Source organism: Lygodium microphyllum, chromosome 3, assembly GCF_053477565.2.
Source record: "Lygodium microphyllum isolate KBCC chromosome 3, Lygodium_microphyllum_v1.1.10, whole genome shotgun sequence".
Taxonomy (NCBI): Eukaryota; Viridiplantae; Streptophyta; class Polypodiopsida; order Schizaeales; family Lygodiaceae; genus Lygodium; species Lygodium microphyllum.
In genome coordinates this window covers 12,529,291-12,547,223 of record NC_141137.1, presented here as the reverse complement: position 1 = coordinate 12,547,223, position 17,933 = coordinate 12,529,291, and the positions used below count along the sequence as shown (strand labels likewise).

At 40.9% G+C, this 17,933-nt stretch overlaps 1 non-coding gene across 1 annotated transcript; it reads right to left on the bottom strand.

Moving 5' to 3' along the window:
• Positions 1-509: 509 nt before the first annotated feature.
• Positions 510-3,839, bottom strand: LOC148038057 (25S ribosomal RNA). The gene has a single exon (XR_015690464.1). It is a non-coding gene; the product is annotated as a 25S ribosomal RNA (ribosomal RNA).
• Positions 3,840-17,933: the final 14,094 nt, after the last annotated feature.

Sequence of the window (17,933 nt, the reverse complement as noted above, 5' to 3'; positions counted from 1 at the left end):
GGGCATGCCATGATGTGCCATTCATACCATGGAGGACACGTGTCCACACATACACTACACACTGCGCCATAATATTAAGTCATAGAATCCATGCCATGGACAAAGGACTTGGAATGCCATGGAGGGTGAGCATCCATGTGAAGAGAACCTCATACACATAAAGGCGGCGAGGTACAAAAGATTAAGTCATAGAATCCATGCCATGGGTGGAGGGCTTGTGTCCACATGAGAACCCCATGCACATGGAGGCGACGCACAAAAGATCTAAGTCGTAGAATCCATGCCACGGTGGGCAGACTTGAAATGTCATGGATGCCAACAAGGTGAGACAAGCACGAAAACTGCACTAATGCAAGCAAGCCAAGGAAGGGAATGTGGAGGGAAGGCGCTCAAACCACCCACATGAGCTAGGTTAGATTAGGTGCATGGTGTGCATGAGGACTTAGGGGGGTGCCATGACACACGAGGTCCAAGGCCAAGAAAACCCCGCCGAACCGAGCAGAAGGGGGACAAATCGGTGCAGCGGTGGGTTGAATCTCAGTGGATTGTAGTAGCAAGGCTACTCTGCCACTTATAATACCCGGCCACATATTTAAGTCATCTACAAAGGATTCATATCCCTTATTGTTCGAAATTTCCATTCAGAGTCCTCGAGGTGACCACTTCCAGCACCTCGAGGGAGACTCTCAACACATGCTTAGGGGGACGCACAAGCGCCCCTACTATCAGCTGGGTAACAACCAAGGAGGTAGAGAGCACCGCATCTAGCATGGATTCTGACTTAGAGGCATTCAGTCATAATCCTAAACATGGTAGCTTCATGCCACCGGCTTTTCGACCAAGCACAATGACCAATTATGTGAATCAATGGTTTCTCTCATACTAAGTTGAATTACTATTGCAGCACTGCTCATTAGTAGGGTAAAACTAACATGTCTCATGACAGTCTAAACCCAGCTCACATTCCCTATTGGTGGATGAACAATCCAACACTTGATGAATTCTACTTTGCAATGATAGGAAGAGCCAACATCGAAGGATCAAAAAGCAACATTGCTATGAATGCTTGGATGCCACAAGCTAGTTATCCCTAAGGTAACTTTTTTGATACCTCTAGCTTCAAATTCCAAAACACTAAAGGATCGATAGGCCATGCTTTCACAGTTTGTATTCATACTGAAAATCAAAATCAAACGATCTTTTACCCTTTTGTTCCACATGATATTTCTATTCTCCTTGAGCTCATCTTAGGACACCTACATTAACTTTTAACAGATGTGTTGCCCTAGCCAAACTCCCCACCTGACAATGTCTTCCACCTAGATCGGCACGTAAGCACACCTTAAGACCAAAAGCCCCGCCTCCACCTCATAGAGTAAGTAAAATTGCGTTAAAAGTAGTAGTATTTCACTTGCGCCAAAGGCTCCCACTTATTCTACATCTCTCAAGTCATTTCACAAAGTCAATAGACTACAAGCTCAACAGGGTCTTCTTTCCTCGTTGACTCTTCCAAACCTGTTCCCTTGGTTGTGGTTTTGCTAGATAGTAGATATGGACAGTGGGAATCTTGTTAATCCATTCATTTGCATCACTAATTAGATGATGAGGCATTTGGCTACCTTAAGAGAGTCATAGTTACTACTGTCGTTTACCTGCACTTGGTTAAATTACTTCACTTTGACATTAAAGGCACTAGGAAGAAATCACATTGTGTCAACATCCGCAGGGACCATCACAATGCTTTGTTTTAATTAAACACTTGAATTATCATTGTATGTACCAGTTATGAGACGGCTATTCATCGCCTAGGGAGGGCTGCCCCACAAATGAGAGACGATGTTCTGTCCCTGTCACCCAATCGACACACGAAGGTCTGCCCTCACCATTGAGGCAACTCAGGCAAACTCTCATGGGCAGACTCTCAATAGCCTCCGAGGTCAAGAAACAAACCCTTAGAGCCAATCCTTTTCCCAAAGTTACGGATCCATTTTGCTGACTTCCCTTACCTGCATTGTTCTATCAACCAGAGGCTATTCACCTTGGAGACCTGATGCAGTTATGAGTACGATCGTGTGTGATCGTCATTCACTCCTCCAGATTTTCATGGGCCACCGAGGATGCACCAGACACCGCAAGATGTGTGGTGCTTTACCAGCCACCACTGGACCCTATCTCCAAGTGATCCGATTTCAGGGTGGCGATGGGTTGTTAAAAAGAAAAGGGAACTCTTTCCAAGGCCCCTATCGGCGTCTCTGGATTCAATCATATTGTCATCCACCACCACATCCCGATTCAAGAATATTAACCCAATTCCCTTTCGATGAGTGGCATGCATTATTGCGCCCTTAACATAGGATTGCCCCATCTCTTAGGATCTACTAACCCATGTCCAATCGCTGTTCACATGGAACCTTTCTCCACTTTGGTCTTCAAAGTTATCATTTGAATAGTTGATACTACCACTAAGATCTGCACTGGGGGCCATTTCACTCGCGCTCATGCCCAGAGTTGCACCACGACCCCCATGCCCTCCTACTCATCGAGGCCTTGCACTTGTCCCAATGACAGAGTATAGGTCGCGCGCTTCAGCACCATCCATTTTCGGGGCTAGTTGATTCAGCAGCTAAGTTGTTACACACTCCTTGGTGGATTTCGACTTCCATGACCACCGTCCTACTGTCTTAATCAATCAACACCCTTTGTGGGATCTAGGTTAGCATGCAGTTTGGCACCGTAACCTAGCTATTAGTTCACCCCGCATTGCCAGTTCTGCTTACCAAAAATGGTCCACTTGGAGCTCGCATTCCCCGTCGCCAATAGAGCAACCCTAGCAGCTTCCCTATTTAATGTTTGAGAATAGGTCGAGGGTGTTTCACCCCCGATGCCTCTAATCATTCGCTTAACTTGATAAAACTGTGAGGAGCTCCAGCTATCCTGAGAGAAACTTCGAAGGGAACTAGCTACTAGATGGTTCGATTAGTCTTTCGCCCCTATACCCAAGTCTAACAAAATGATTTGCATGTCAGTATCGCTACGAGCCTCCACCAGAGTTTCCTCTAGCTTTGCCCTACTCAAGCATAGTTCACCATCTTTCGAGTCCCAGTAGGTACACTCCCACTCAAACCTTTCACAAAAGATCATGGGGTTGGTGGTGCACCCCGTAAAGGAGATCCCACCTGTCAAGTTCCTTGCGCCTCCATGGGTTTCCCACCCAACCATCGACTTGCATACATGTTAGACTCCTTGGTCCATGTTTTAAGACGGGTCGAATGGAAAGCCTAGAGCACCAACATATCAAGCATGCAGGTGCAAAGCCGGCCACAAGTGATGCATGCTTCATTCCTCAGTCGATGCAATGGCATTAGTAGCGGGTCATCTAAAGCCCGCTCTTGTCTTGCCGCACTGGCCCATGCTGACCAACATTGGGGTCTAGCGGCAAACCAGTTTGCACCATTCTACAAGCGATCGCGGTGCACCCGCGGCCTCCATTCGCTTCCCTCCCAACAATTTCAAGCACTTTTGAACTCTCTTTTCAAAGTCTATTTCATCTTTCCCTCGTAGTATGTGTTTGCAATCAATCTCTTGCCCATATTTAGCCTTGGATGGAATTTACCGCCCACTTAGGGTTGCATTCCCAAACAACCCGACTCGTCTATGGCACCTCATGGAGCGATAGGGTCGGAGCTCAATAGGGCTTTCTCACTCTCTAATGCCCCTTTCCAAGGGGAACTTGGGCTCCGTCCGTCACAGAGGACACCTCTCCAAACTACAATTTTCATGGCAAAGCCACACGAATTCCAAGCTGGGCTCTTTCTGGATTCAAATTAAGCCACAGGATCCACTCTTGGTGGTGCCCTTCCATCAATTCCTTTAAGTTTTAGCCTTGCGACCATACTCCACCTGGAACCCAAAAACTTTGATTTCTCATAAGGTGCTCTACACATGAGTAACATAGTCCCTGTTGTCCTCTTTGTCCCTCTACCTTACATTCATCAACTGCACTATAAGATTATCCAAGTACTCAGCCTTCGAGAATCTCTTAATGAAGAGACTCTTGACGTCATTGAAATTGTTATGCTCCGCAACATCTAAGCTTGTGTACCACATCCTACCCTTATCGCCCAAGCATAGGCCAAAAGCTTGTGAGCATTGATTGAGATCTATGAGGCTATTAGCCTCACTGACATGCTCAAACTGCTCTACGAAACTATATGGGTCATTGTTGTATTTGTCTAGTTGTTTCACAACTATGGGGATCCTCGATTGGCTCTTGGAGCCCCTAGTAAATCCTAATCTTGCAAGCAACAATGTTGCTAGTATTGTTGCGCTTTGTTCTACCGAAGTATTGTCTATTAGTAGTCACGTCATGAAGGAGCTTTCTTAGCATTAAATCTGCCTCTAGTGCTCTTTCCCTCTATGCGTTCAGTCTATTCGATTTCTATTTACTAGGGCTAGCATGTGTTGGACTTCTCGCATTTCTATGTCTTGCCACAAGATCCTAATCTGTTATTGTTGGTTGTATGCTGCTACTTTGCAAAGCTTTCCCCACCAACTTTCTTTCCTCCTTGAGGTCTGCTATGATGTCTCCTAACGGTCTTCCATGGTGGTCCAATCTAGTTTGTGCATTGTATTCATCCACCATCTGCTGGATTTTGACTAGGAAATCTCCCACAGTCGAGCTGTTCATTTCCATAGTTTATACTAGGTTTTTGCCATGTCTGTAATCTCTTGCTCCACTAAGTTGTCAATGAGGTTGATCAAGTCAAGTAGTGTTGTGCTCCCAATGGTGTCGATCCTTCTATGTGTCATCTGACTTTCTATATTGCAACTTTCATTGGGTCCTATCGATTGGGACTCTTGATCACCCATCTAGGTTTGACAGTCGTCTCCTATTAGTGGATTCATTTTGTTTATTAATTTTGAGTGTGTTCCTTCTTATTTACCAACAAGCCTCAAATTACGTTCACTCTGTGTGTGTGTGTGGGGTGCTCTTTTCCATGCACTATGTGAAATCAAGCTTTCAATTTTTCCAAGTGCACTTCAATTGTTGAAAACAATGTGGGTGCGAACACAAGATAATGAATGTAGCTTCCACACTCTGGTCTAAGTTCTGGGTTGAACAGCGCTTTATACTCAATCACTAGCCACTCTCTCTAGTTTCTAGGGGTCTGTGTTATGCTACTCAAGTTGATCAAGGCCAAATGGGGGTCTACGGGTCAGTTTACTATCAACGGTTGTGTCTAGCTGTTAGGCTATGATTTCTAAGGTCAATTGCACCTGTAAAGATTTCAGAGCCTTCCTCGATTGCGAGAGGTGTTTTTCTTCACCCTGTATGTGCTAATTCGTCAGTTTCTCTTGTCAGGTTTTTCTGGTCCAATTCTACAGTATCCGATTTTACAATGTCTGATCCCCAGAATTAGACGTCTAATTTTCAAGTGTCTGATTTTCATGCATTTGATTCAAACCAATCCAATTTTGGTGTCCAATTGACCTGCGTCTAATTTAGACTGGTCCAATTTTGGCGTACGAGTGACCGATGGCTGAGTGTATGAGTCTAATTTTGAAGGTGTATGATTGTGATACATTTGATCATCCAAATCAGATAGGCAATGGGTGGTCCAATTTTTGGGATCAAACAAGTAGCATCCTATCAAACAGGTTGAGGGAGTCCAATCATCCAATTTGATAGAATTGGGCATCTGATTGTCCAATTCTAGGAATCAAACCCTGTGGACTGTGTCCAATTCCAACGGCATGCAAATAGTGACGATGAAAATTCAACTCCTAGAGATGATTTATATATCTGGTATATGCACAAAAATACTCTTGTGGAAGTCAATTGATTCGCCCAAAGTTCAAGCTCTCTCTCTCTCTCTCTCTCTCTCTCTCTCTCTCTCTCTCTCTCTCTCTCTCTCTCTCTCTCTCTCTCTCTCTCTCTCTCTCTCTCTCTCTCTCTCTCTCTCTCTCTCTCTCTCTCTCTCTCTCTCTCTCTCTCTCTCTCTCTCTCTCTCTCTCTCTCTCTCTCTCTCTCTCTCTCTCTCTCTCTCTCTCTCTCTCTCTCTCTCCCCTAAAAGTGCAAATGAGCTTTACCCTTGCCCTCTAGGGACTTTGTTGCTCAACCTTGACCTCCTCGATTGCTCCCCTTGTGGTATTAACATATCTAAGCACTATTTTTTTCCATTTTTCTCTTGTTTATGCCCTATTCGGACGTGTTTTACAACATAAACCCTAAGTCAATTCGCTTCAATTTATTGATCCTATCCTACTCTAAATGCAACAAAAATCAAAACCCAATTGCTAAAATGATTATTCCTGCTTGTCTACTCATCCAAATCCCAAAATACTTCTTGTTTTGAATATTAAAAACCCCAAATCTCCTACCTATATCAAACATTGATTCGGGGATGCAACCCTACTTTGATGCTCGATTTGAGGCATGCAAGTGCTCAAGCTTGAATCCATTGGTCCTGGTAACAAAACCAAAATGTAGTGGGAGCTCACACTCAACCGTCAAGACCCATGGACCACTTATTGCTTCAAGTGTTTCAAGCAAGCACAAATGGCTATCTCTCACCTATCCAACACACTTTCTATCCTATGGGGTGTAGTGAGCTTACCTTGATGCCCAAATGAGTAGCCTCCTCCTTCAAGCAAGCCAGTAGCCCCACAATTTGAGATGTAAGCTCAAGCAACCTCAAGCATCCACATCCAAGTTCCATCCTCCATAGCCATGTGTGAGACAAGAGAAGAAAAGAAAAGAAAAGAAAAGAAGAAGATAGGAGATGATGGAGAGCTTCTTCTCCGCGATCCCTCACCCTCACACACTCACTCCCTCATACTCTCACACTCCCTCTCTTAGACACACAAAAGCAAAAAAGAAGAAGAGAAGAAGAGAAGAAGAAGAGACCACTTTTGCCACACACCAAAGAATAAGCTCCCCATTCACTTTTCAAGTTTATTTACAAGTCCTAAATCCCTTGGGCACCTGTCCCTTTTTTACATGACTGGGCATCTTGCCAAGGTCCTCTTTCCCTATTCCCTTCTACTTGCCTTATCCCTTCACCTATGTCTGTTTAGACTTTACAACTTGCACAGGAGGGAGCATGCCACTCTTATAAAATGAATTACATTGGGCCCTATGCTTTCCTCGTGAGAGCCCTCAGAGGCTCTCCTTCATCCTTGAGAGAGCATTCTTCATCGTTGAGAGAGCACATTGCTGGAATGTTTGGTGCTTTCCTTCATCCTTGAGAGCAGCTTACTAGAATATTCAGTGCTCTCCCACATTTTTTCTGAGCTTGCCTTCTCCTCCACTTTTCTTGCCTGGGCAGAATGAGCTTCTACATTCACTTTTTGACTTGGGCTTCCTTGGTCTTCCTTTGTTTCTTTTTTGATTGCATGGTCCATGTTGCTGACATGTCTTGTAACATAAGCTCTTACAAGCCCTCAAGGCAATGGCCTAGAACATGTGGATATTCCAATAAGAATGGATTTATGGTGAGTAGAGATCAAACCTAGATTCTTGATATGTACATAGATATCAAATTACTTAAGATTGAAACTATAACTAAAATGATAAGTTACAAACGTGAGAAATTTAGGAAAAATCCCTTAAAGTCAAGCTACTACAATCATTCATCCCTAATAATGGAAAATGACATTAGTAGACTAGGATGTGCCAATAAGAATGCTGGTGGTGTGGATTGGCTATAAAGCATAGGGATGTATCTACTATGCATCCATTATCAGCACCTCATAGCTTTCCATTCATGAGAAAGCCATGATATAAAGGTCTAATAGAACTTGTGCCACATTGAGGAAAAATTGGGCTCATGTTTAGGCATTTTTGTCAACCGATAGAGAGAGGGTTACCATCACAATACAAAATGATTTTGTCATTTGTTACAATTCTACTACAAAAAATGCTCAAAATGGACATCCAAAGTCCAAGATACAAAGAAATAAGGAATGTATCCAAGAGAACTAGCACAACACAAGGGGGGTCTTGGATCAACACAATGAGAAGAGTTCTTCCTTAAAACCATCCTTGAAACCCCCTTACATTGTGCCACATTAAGAAAAACTTGGACTCATGTTTAGGACTCATTTTTTTAGAGAGAAAGCCATTGTATAAAGGTCTAATAAAATGTTTGCCTCATGAAGGAAAACTTGGACTCTTGTTTAGGAATATAATAAAGGGAACTAAACAAGACCTAAAAGAGAGAAGAGAGAGTGCAAAAGAGAGAGAAAGAGAGTGATGAGGAGAGAGAAATACTTAGAAGAGAATAAAGTCAAAAAAAGAGAGAGAAAGAGAGAAAGAAGAGGAAAGAAGTCATGGAAGCTATGAAGGTGAAGAGCGAGTTTCTTGATTAATACTATCAGGGTGACTTGTATTTTTTCTTATTTTCCCATATATCATGCTCATTATAATCCATTCCCACTCAAAGATTTTTTGTCCCCAAAAACAAAAGAGGAATGGGGGGAAAGGGGCAACAGGTATTACTTTGTGCAATAATACAAGGGAAATAAAAAAAAGGGGGGGGGGGGGGGGGGGGGGGGGCACACAAGAGACAGTCCACCATTTCATGAAGGGCCCTAGATAAATTGGATAGCATGCTATCGAGAACATGACTACTGTAGAAAAACAGTTATAACTTTGGGTGGGGAGCTTTGAATAGGATGGTTGAGGTGTCAATGCAAAGCGCATGAAGAATACTTTCAACTCTTGTAGGTGGGGTTGAGCTGAATTTTTTTCAAGGTCAAAATTGGTGCAAAATAGTTTGTTGTCCAAAAGTAGTCAACAGTCCACACAGGGCCAATTGTGGTTAAGCAAAACGATATTCCTGAGGTGGGAAAATTCCTCCAAAATGGATGTTGGTCTCCAAGAGGAGGCTTCCTTTGGAGATAGGCCTTGCCATTTGATCAAGTACTCTGTGTTTGATCAAGTGAGAAGTTGCTTTTCTCTCTGCCCAATAAGTGCTTCAGGAATATATTGAATAAGACCCTCTTCATTCATGGGGAAAACTCCTCTACATAGTCTTTTGGGGTTCCAATGAATGGTTTCAATTGACTCACATAAAAGACATTATGGATCTTAGTGGAGGAAGGGAATTGGAGGTGATAGGCTAAGCAACCCACTTTCTTAACTATCTTGTATGGCCCATCGTAGCGATGTGCCAACTTATTGCATGAGCCATCCTTGAGTGTCACATATTGGGACTTGGGGACCTTGAGAAGTACCAAATCACCTTCTTGAAACTCAAGAGAGTGCCTCCTTTCATCAGCATAGAGCTTAAAGTGGTCTTGGGCCTTCTTAAGGTTCACTTTGTACAACTAAAGCAAGGCTTGCATGCAGTGGTCTAATTCCTCTTTCCCATGTGTGTTGAGCTTTTCACTAAAGATTATTGTAGGGAGGGGACTCAATAGCCATATAAATCCTCGAAGGGGGACACTCCAATACTGGAATGAGTGGAGTTGTTGTAAGCAAACTGAGCCAAGTGCAACCATGAATCCCATACATGCTAGACAGCGTGACAAAAGGTAGGCTTCAAGCCACTTGTTGACCCACTCTATTTGATCATCAATATGGGGGTGACAGGCTATAAATGGAGCCAATTTCATCCCATGGAGATGAAAACTATCTACCAAAAATGGCTTATGAATTTGGTGTCCCAATCATGCACTATGACATGTGATAACCCATGCAACTTGAATACATGCTTCATAAACTAACTAGCCACTTGAGATAATGTAAATTGTAACTTGGTGGGGATAAATTTGGCTACTTTAGTGAGCTTGTCAACCACCACATAATTGTTATTTCAAACCTTCTTGGTCGTGGGAAGACCTGTGATAAAATCCATTGTAATGAGGGTCCACTTGCCTTCGAGCATGGGCAATGATGCAATAATCCATCTGGCTTAAGGTTGTTGTCCTTATTTTCCTAACAAGGCACATATCAAGACACAAAGTTCTTAACATCCTTCTAGAGGCCTCTCCAATAAAATCTCTTTGAGATGCAATCATAGGTTTTAAACACTCCTAGGTGACCAACAAATCAGTGACTAATGCATCTCTTCTAGGATCCGCTATGTGAAACAGGAGGTGTGGGGAATTATAATGTAGTCATGTGCCCAGGTGAGACCACTTTTGAGCTAATATGGGGAGTACTTATTCATAGTTCCTTGCTATAAATTCTCAAAGATAGGGCCAACATCAAACAAGTAGGCCTCCGAAAGTTCCTCTATCCAATCATTGTGAAGTTATGTGATCGAAGAGACTTTACATGTCAACATATGGGAGAGTGAATTAACCAGCACATTTTCCTTCCCACATGTATGAGTGATCTTATTGTTCTATAAAGTTACCACCCACCGCCTTTGCTTAAAAGTCAAAAGGTTGCGTCAAGAAGTATTTGAGCACCCAATGGTCACTTTTCACCTTGAATGTATTGTTGTATAGATAGCGGTGCCACTTTTTAATAGCATGAATGACTGCCAACATCTCCTAATCATAAACATGTAGTTGTCTCTCTTTTTCATCCAATTTACAGCTCTCAAAAGCTATAACGCCATGTTATTGGAGCAAAATAGCCCCAATACCCCTTCCACTAGTAGCAAACTATATAGTGAATTCTTTTTAAAGTCAAGACACATGAGAATGGGGGCTAAAGTAAGAAATTTTTTCAATTGTTGGAAGTTGTGATCAGCCAGACTATCCCAAAAAATGCCTCTTTTTTCAATCTATCGGTTAATGGTGTTGCAATTGTATCATAATGGCAAATAAACCTTTGATAAAAAGAGGAGAGACCAATAAATCCATGTAAAGGCGTAGTATTATAGGGTGTGGGCCAATCCCAAACACACTACACCTTCTTGGGGTCACCTTGGATCCCTTTTCACTCATAATATGGCTCAGATACTCAACCTTAGTCTACGTGAAAATACATTTGCTTTCCTTGATAAACAATCTATGCTTCCTAATGCATCAAATACCTATCATATATGTTGTAGGTGCTCTCTCAATGTCTTGTTTTAGATTAGTGTATCATCAAAAAAGACAAGCACAAACTAAAAAAGAAAGGGATGCAGGATCTTGTTCATAAGACTCTAAAAAGTGATAGGGACTTTGTTAGCCCAAATGGCATGAAAATAAAGTGATATAACTCTCACTCAGTCCTAAATGTTGTTTTGATCTCATCACCTACCCTCATGCATATCTAATGATAGCCAAACCTCATGTCCATCTTAGTGAAGTAGCGAGCTCCCTTAAGCTCATCCAACAAGTTGTCAATTCTAGGTATGGGGCATTTCTTTACGCATCTCCTCATGGTCCTTTTGGGTAGAGCTTGAGTCATTCACTGATGCCCAAGAATCATCGGTTTCACATTGAAACTTCTACTGCGCCTTTGCTTTGCCTCTTTGTCCTACCATGCTGAGTGTTTGTCAAATCCTCTGGCACAAAATCTAAGATATATTTAGCTAAGGATCTCCAATCGAGGAACTTTTTGATTTAAAATGGAAGGGAGGGGAGACTTCCCTCTACAAGCTTATGCAAAAAGTTTTATGTCAAAAAATTTTAGAATTGGTTGTAAATAACTTTTTGTGGTTGTATAGAGGGGGATTGCAACAGGTCCCACATGACTACTACACACAAAAGTGCTTGTAACTCTTCAATGGGAGCTCTGATCGAGGAGCTTTCTAGCTATACTTGAAGGGGGGGAAACCCCCTTTGAAAGGAGCTATGGGGTTTTATCTTTGTCCTCCAGTTCCTTTTTGTTGTAATAGGTTTTCTGTAGCAGTCATGAAATGCTTGCCACCTGTCTCATTGTTTGTCTTGGTCTAAATCAACATTGTTTGACCTTGTTATGATGCAAAATCCTTAGACAATTGGCTATAGCATATACATAACCTTTGTAGAATACCATAGCATTTATATGTGACCCATAACCTTCGTAGCATACCATAGCATCCATAAGTGGCCTGTGACTACCTACAATGATTTGGCAAACTCAACAAGAATCCCAAGTAGCATACATTCAATGCACTACCAACACATGTGTGACATACATCCCGTATACATTTTCAATGTTTTTCCAATGGTCTTTGGGGTATGGATGGGTTGTATCTACACTTGCAAACAAGTTCTTGGGCTCTAAGACTCAAGGGGTGCACAAAGTTCCTCCTCAAGCTAGGTTGTGCACCCCTTCATGGTTGTTAATGGTAAGGGCGCGGGGGCAGGGGCAGGGTGGGGGAGTCACCCCACTATTTTCTTACAATCTCATCTAGCATCAGCCTTGATTACATCATTTGAAATAAATATGGCAAGGGCATCCCAAGTTAATCAACCAACATGAAATGCATATTTTGGAAATAGACTTTCTGCTTTGATGAGATGCAAGGTGCAATAGAAAAAGTGGATGAGGAAGGGTGTCACCTTAGCAATTTATTGCTTACTTACCCCTTTTACATTTATTCTTTTTGGGCTTACTTCAAAATTATAGCCAACAAGATGGTTATGGCTAAGAGTATGATGCTCACCTAAAGAGAGAGATTAATTGAATCATAGACATGAATGCATTCATAAATGATTGAATAGATGAAGAAGTAGGCCAATACATTCCCTTTATTCAATCAATGACAAGAGAGGGCTAATTCTCTAATTTCTCTCAAACAAGAGGATCGAACTCAACAAATAGATGAAGAGAGAGGCTAAGAACTATGAGATATACCTCAGACATGCTTAAAGAAGTGATGTTAGGTTGCCCAAATCAAGAACCCATGCTTCTCCTCTAATTCAACATGTGGATGGAAGAAGGCCTTCAATCCCATAAAATCTTCAAGGGGAAGAGCCTTTAGCTACTACTAATGGATTTTGAGGCAAGAAATTGAAGATTCTTCAAGAGATCTTGAGCTACATAAAAGGTGCCATGGCTACCATTGATGCTATCCACTCCAGGGTTTTATAAGAGTGCCAAGATTAGAGATCTTAGTCAAGAGGGGGGGTTGAACCTTGCTCAAATAAATGCCAAGAACTAGGGGATAAAGCTAGATATCAATGCCAAGTGCTAGAGCAGAGGAGAATGGCCAGGGAACTTAGTGCAAAAAGCACCAAAATTTGCAAGCTACTTTTGGGAAGCTCTAGCTAGTTGGGGTGCAGCTCATGGTTGCTCTACAGGAGGCTACCCAAAGTGTCAAGAAAGCAGTGGAAGATGGCACTCCACCCCCCGAGGAGAGGGACGAGGAAGATCTAGACTATAAGAAAGAAGAGGGAAACTCACTTTTGGGAAAAAATAGTCACAATTAAGCCATCCTCCAAGTCTTAAGTGTCCCCCTTGGGTAAAACACCTCTAAAATTGAGCTATAGAGTAAAAACGAGCTACCTCTTTGTCTGCTTGGCTCCAAATTTGGTCAAAGCTCCATTTAGAACTTCAACAAGGGTTGTCAAGCTAGCTGGGGTACTCCCTATGTACTTGTGTACCTGAGTAACTAGGGTTCTTGAGACTAAAAGAAACTAAATCTAAAGGAAGGAGAGAGAGAAGAAGGATCAAATGCCAGTGCTCTTATACCAACTGTAATGAAGGGAATCTTACAAGGCCTAAGAGAGAGAAGAGAGAGTGCAAAAGAGAGAGAAAGAGAGTGATGAGGAGAGAGGACTACAAGAAGAGAGAGTAAGACAAAAAGAGAGAGAAAGAAAAGGAAGGAAGCCATGAAAACTATGAAGGTGAAGAGAGAGTATCTTGATTAATGCATGATAATTGACCTAACCCTCTTACACCTTAAATACCATCAGGGTGATTAGTATTTTCTCCTTATTTTCCCATATATCCTGCTTACTACAAGAACTTTTTGTTTCAACAAGAAAAGTCCTATCAACTAATAGAGAAAGGGTTATTATCATAATGAAAAGTGAGTTTTTCATTTTTTACAATGTTTTCTTTTGCTTCAACTTTTGTTTGAATGGAAGCTACACATCTCTTCTATCAAAGCAATTACCTAATTTGGTTCTTGATAACTAGAGGTGGATTTCTACTACAAAAAATACTCAAAATAGACACCCAAGGGGAGCTTGGATCAAGACAATAATAGGAGCGCTCCATGTAGACCATCCATGGACCCCCTAACATCATGCTAGCCTAAGGGCCCCTCACATTGTGCTGGTGTAGGGCCATATGTTTCTTTTTTTGGGGTGGCGGGCAGGGGGAATTGACCAATGGTCATAGGCCCCACTAAATTGGTCCAGGGCTAGCACAACATCAAAGAGAAGTCCACCATAGTATTTGAAAATGCATTATAGTGTTGTGCTAGTCGCTATCCAACAATTTCACAATTTGATCTCCTACTATTTATTTTGAGAGCTTTTAATATCATTCCAATATATGAATCAATTGATAATACCACAATCTAAATTTTGGATGGAGAATATGGCAAAACCAATGGTGCCCTTATGTCATTCAAAGCAGCCCAAATACCCCATCATCTTCTATGATCAAAGAATTCTCAAAAAAAAAGAAAAACCAAGACCAAGATATGAAGAAATTAAAAAGTAATCGAGAGAACTAGCACAAGATATGCTGGTCCTCCTAGATTTCTTTTCAATTTCTTTATATCTTTGCCTCTTAGTGTTTGTTTTGAACTATTTTTTATCCTCAACTAAGATTTTGAGCTAGACATAGTGGCACCATAAGTTCTATCTCATCCTCTACCTAAAACTTAGATTTTAATACTCTCAATGAATTATATCTCAAACTAGCCAAAAAGCCATACTAAGTGTGAAAAAATCCCCAAAATTAATACTAGAATACCAAATTATAAAGGAGTTGGGTGTTGACCATCACAATGTGATAAGACCTTTCCAAACATTATGGTAGGCTCCCCTTTTGTATTGTGATGACTTTAGGCCAACACAATATGACCATATGCCTAAGACTATTGGGAGACTCTTGTGTCATGGTGTTGCTCATAGACTAGCACAATGTGAGGGGGTCTCAAGCCAGCACAATGTTTTGGGTTTTGGGGGGGGGGGGGGGGGGGGGGGGGGGGGCGGGGGGGATGGCTCTCATTGTGCCAAGACTCCCCTCATGTTGTGCCATACCTCTTGTATATATCTATGGTACCTTTCTTATTTATTTAAATTGGATATTTAGCAAAACTCAAAATGAACACTAGGAGATGAAACTATGCAAAATTGGAAAAGTATCTATATTGTGGTAGCCCTAGGTTAGCATAACATGAGAAGGGCCCTAATACTTTTAGGAAAACTGCCCCCTAGCCTTAGGGTAGCATAATGTCAGGGGGGGCCTTGAGACCCCATCGAAGGGCCCTCACACTGTGCTAGCCCATGGGCCCCCTTGCATTGTGCTATCCTCGAGTTAGCACAACGTGAGGGAGGGGAGGGGGTCTCCAATGGACTTAGAGCCCCCTCTCATATTGTGCAAGCCAATGTGATATGATTCCATAGTATCTTGGTGACATATATGATTTTTCATGTCTATTTGCACACTGATCTTATTGAGATAGAGAAAATTGTGTCAACAATCTGGGGGAAGTAAGGTAAGAACATATGAGAGGTTGGTCCATTTATCCTATCAAGTGGAATAGCATCATCTCCATCCACAAGTGACTTGGTATAGAATAATATATTCTGATAGATTCAAATGTTAAGGATATCAATTTCCATTCTAATGCAAGGGCCATAACATAGATACATTATGATATACCTTGATATCAAATCAACCTTTCTAGTAAGGTAGAGTTTGAAATGATCTGGTGTAAATTGAATATCTCTCATATGGGGAGACTACAAGAGCCTTTAAATCCTTCATCCATGAAGGTTAAAAAATGAAGTATTACAACATGGAGTGATGATTTGCTTGTATTTGAGAATAATAAAAATTTATTGGTATAATTAATTGTATTATGACTTTGATATCCATGAAGCTTATGAGTGCTTCAAAAGATTTTTTGTATAGTTCGTTGTATTATGATTTTGCAAATTATTGTATATAATGAGACCTTTATTGGGTATGGAATTGATAGATAGAATTGAAGTTTAAGTGTAGATATTGCATTCCCAAAATATGATAAAGATGTTTAATTACTACATTAGATTTATGAGATGATTCTCTCCTTGTTTGTCTTTTTAAATCCTCCATTGCTCTATTTTGGGTTTCTTCTATGATCAAGCTTTCTATAAGTTAACTAATGTGATTCATCTAGAATGTTAGCTTTCTCCACTCCATTCTCCCTCCTATGGCTAAAAGATATGAATGAGCTTGATACCATGGTTTCTCTATCTCTTGAGTTGAAATATTTGATCTATTATTATCTTCCTTTACAAACAAGAGCACATGATTGTAAACTAGTCTAGCATATGACACTCTGTTTGATACAACTAAACCTTTTTTATACAAGTAAAAACTCCGAAAAATATAATTTTTACTTCAAAAGATTTCCTTCTTTGATAAATTCAATATCATTCTAATATGTGCACTTGAATGTTGTATGCTTGAAGGAATAGATTTGTTTTTAAAAATCCATGGTTAATTTCAATAAAGCAATTTAAATATTTGAGATATAGAAACAATGAGCACCAAGAGATATTTAGAAGAGAAAATATATTACTTGATTACATGTATCCTCTTCTTCATAATACCCTATTGTGACTTCGTATCTTACATATCTCGATTCCTTTTGTTACATTACAAAACCCTAATATTATATTAGAAGTAGAAGATAAAAGATTATGGTTTTTTTTACTTAAGGATTCATACTCCTAATGTTCAAGCTCATTTTGAATATGTTGCACCTCTTACATATGCCTCTTACATGTTGATCCACCCATCTCCTCAAACATCTATGCATATGAAGCTCAACATGGAGGTAATATACATCTCTCGTACCTCTTTTATGATGATTTGCCCATTTCCATCTCTCTATGATGTTGATTTAGCTTGACCCATCCTCTCATGCTTCTCTCTTTTTACTGAAGTTTCTTTTAAAAAATAAAAGCACATCAAATGAGGATATTTCAAAAAATAGCTTGAGCCTTGGCATAGTATTTTGGCTCAAGTTTTGATGAAAAGAAGGTGCATTGTTAATTCAGATGGATCTAGATACAAGCCATCAAATTTTGGGTATTGATCAGTCTATTGTTGGCACTACATTTTAGTCCTTAATTAAAGGTAATTGAAAACTTAAAAGATTCATGCTAATTATGTGTTTTTTTTTAAATTACATGTTACTTCTAATGACTTTTTAGTTATCTCTCTCTATGTGAAGGTGGAATTTCTGATAAGACCCAAACTTGACTCTAGGTTTTCTCTAATGCTTGTGAGGGCTGAAATGATGAACGGGTTGCCTCTTACCCATCCAACCTCCAATCCTCACTAAGAGAACTAAAGAGGGGCACCACCTAGCCAAAGGGAGGATGGGCTAGGACATCCCTTTTCTCAAAGAAAATCAAAAGAACCAAGACACAATTTTACAAGAGAGAATATATGCACTAGACACTCTATTAGAATTTGAGAGAGATATGAGAGAGGAAGAGACAAGAGGAGAAGAGGTAGAGGAAGCTTGCCATTATGTTACATGGAATGAGAAGATGAGAGGAGAGGGAGATAATAGGAGAAGAGGTAGAGGAAGCTTGCCATTATGCTACATAATAAAAGAACTCACTCATAGCTTACCTCAAAGAGATGAGGGTATTCTAGAGTGCTCTCATGGGCTTGTCATTGTCCTTCTTCCCCCTTCTTCATTCTCCATGGGCTCTTTATATAGCCTCCATGAGGGATTAGATTAAGCTAATCTTCTTGATTAACATAATCCTAGATGATGTATGGCATCTTTGAAAATATGGAGAATAGTGGATGGGACAAGTCCCCACCTTGGTCATCATGCAAGAAGCCAAGGGTGGTGGTAGACAAAATAGAGAAATGG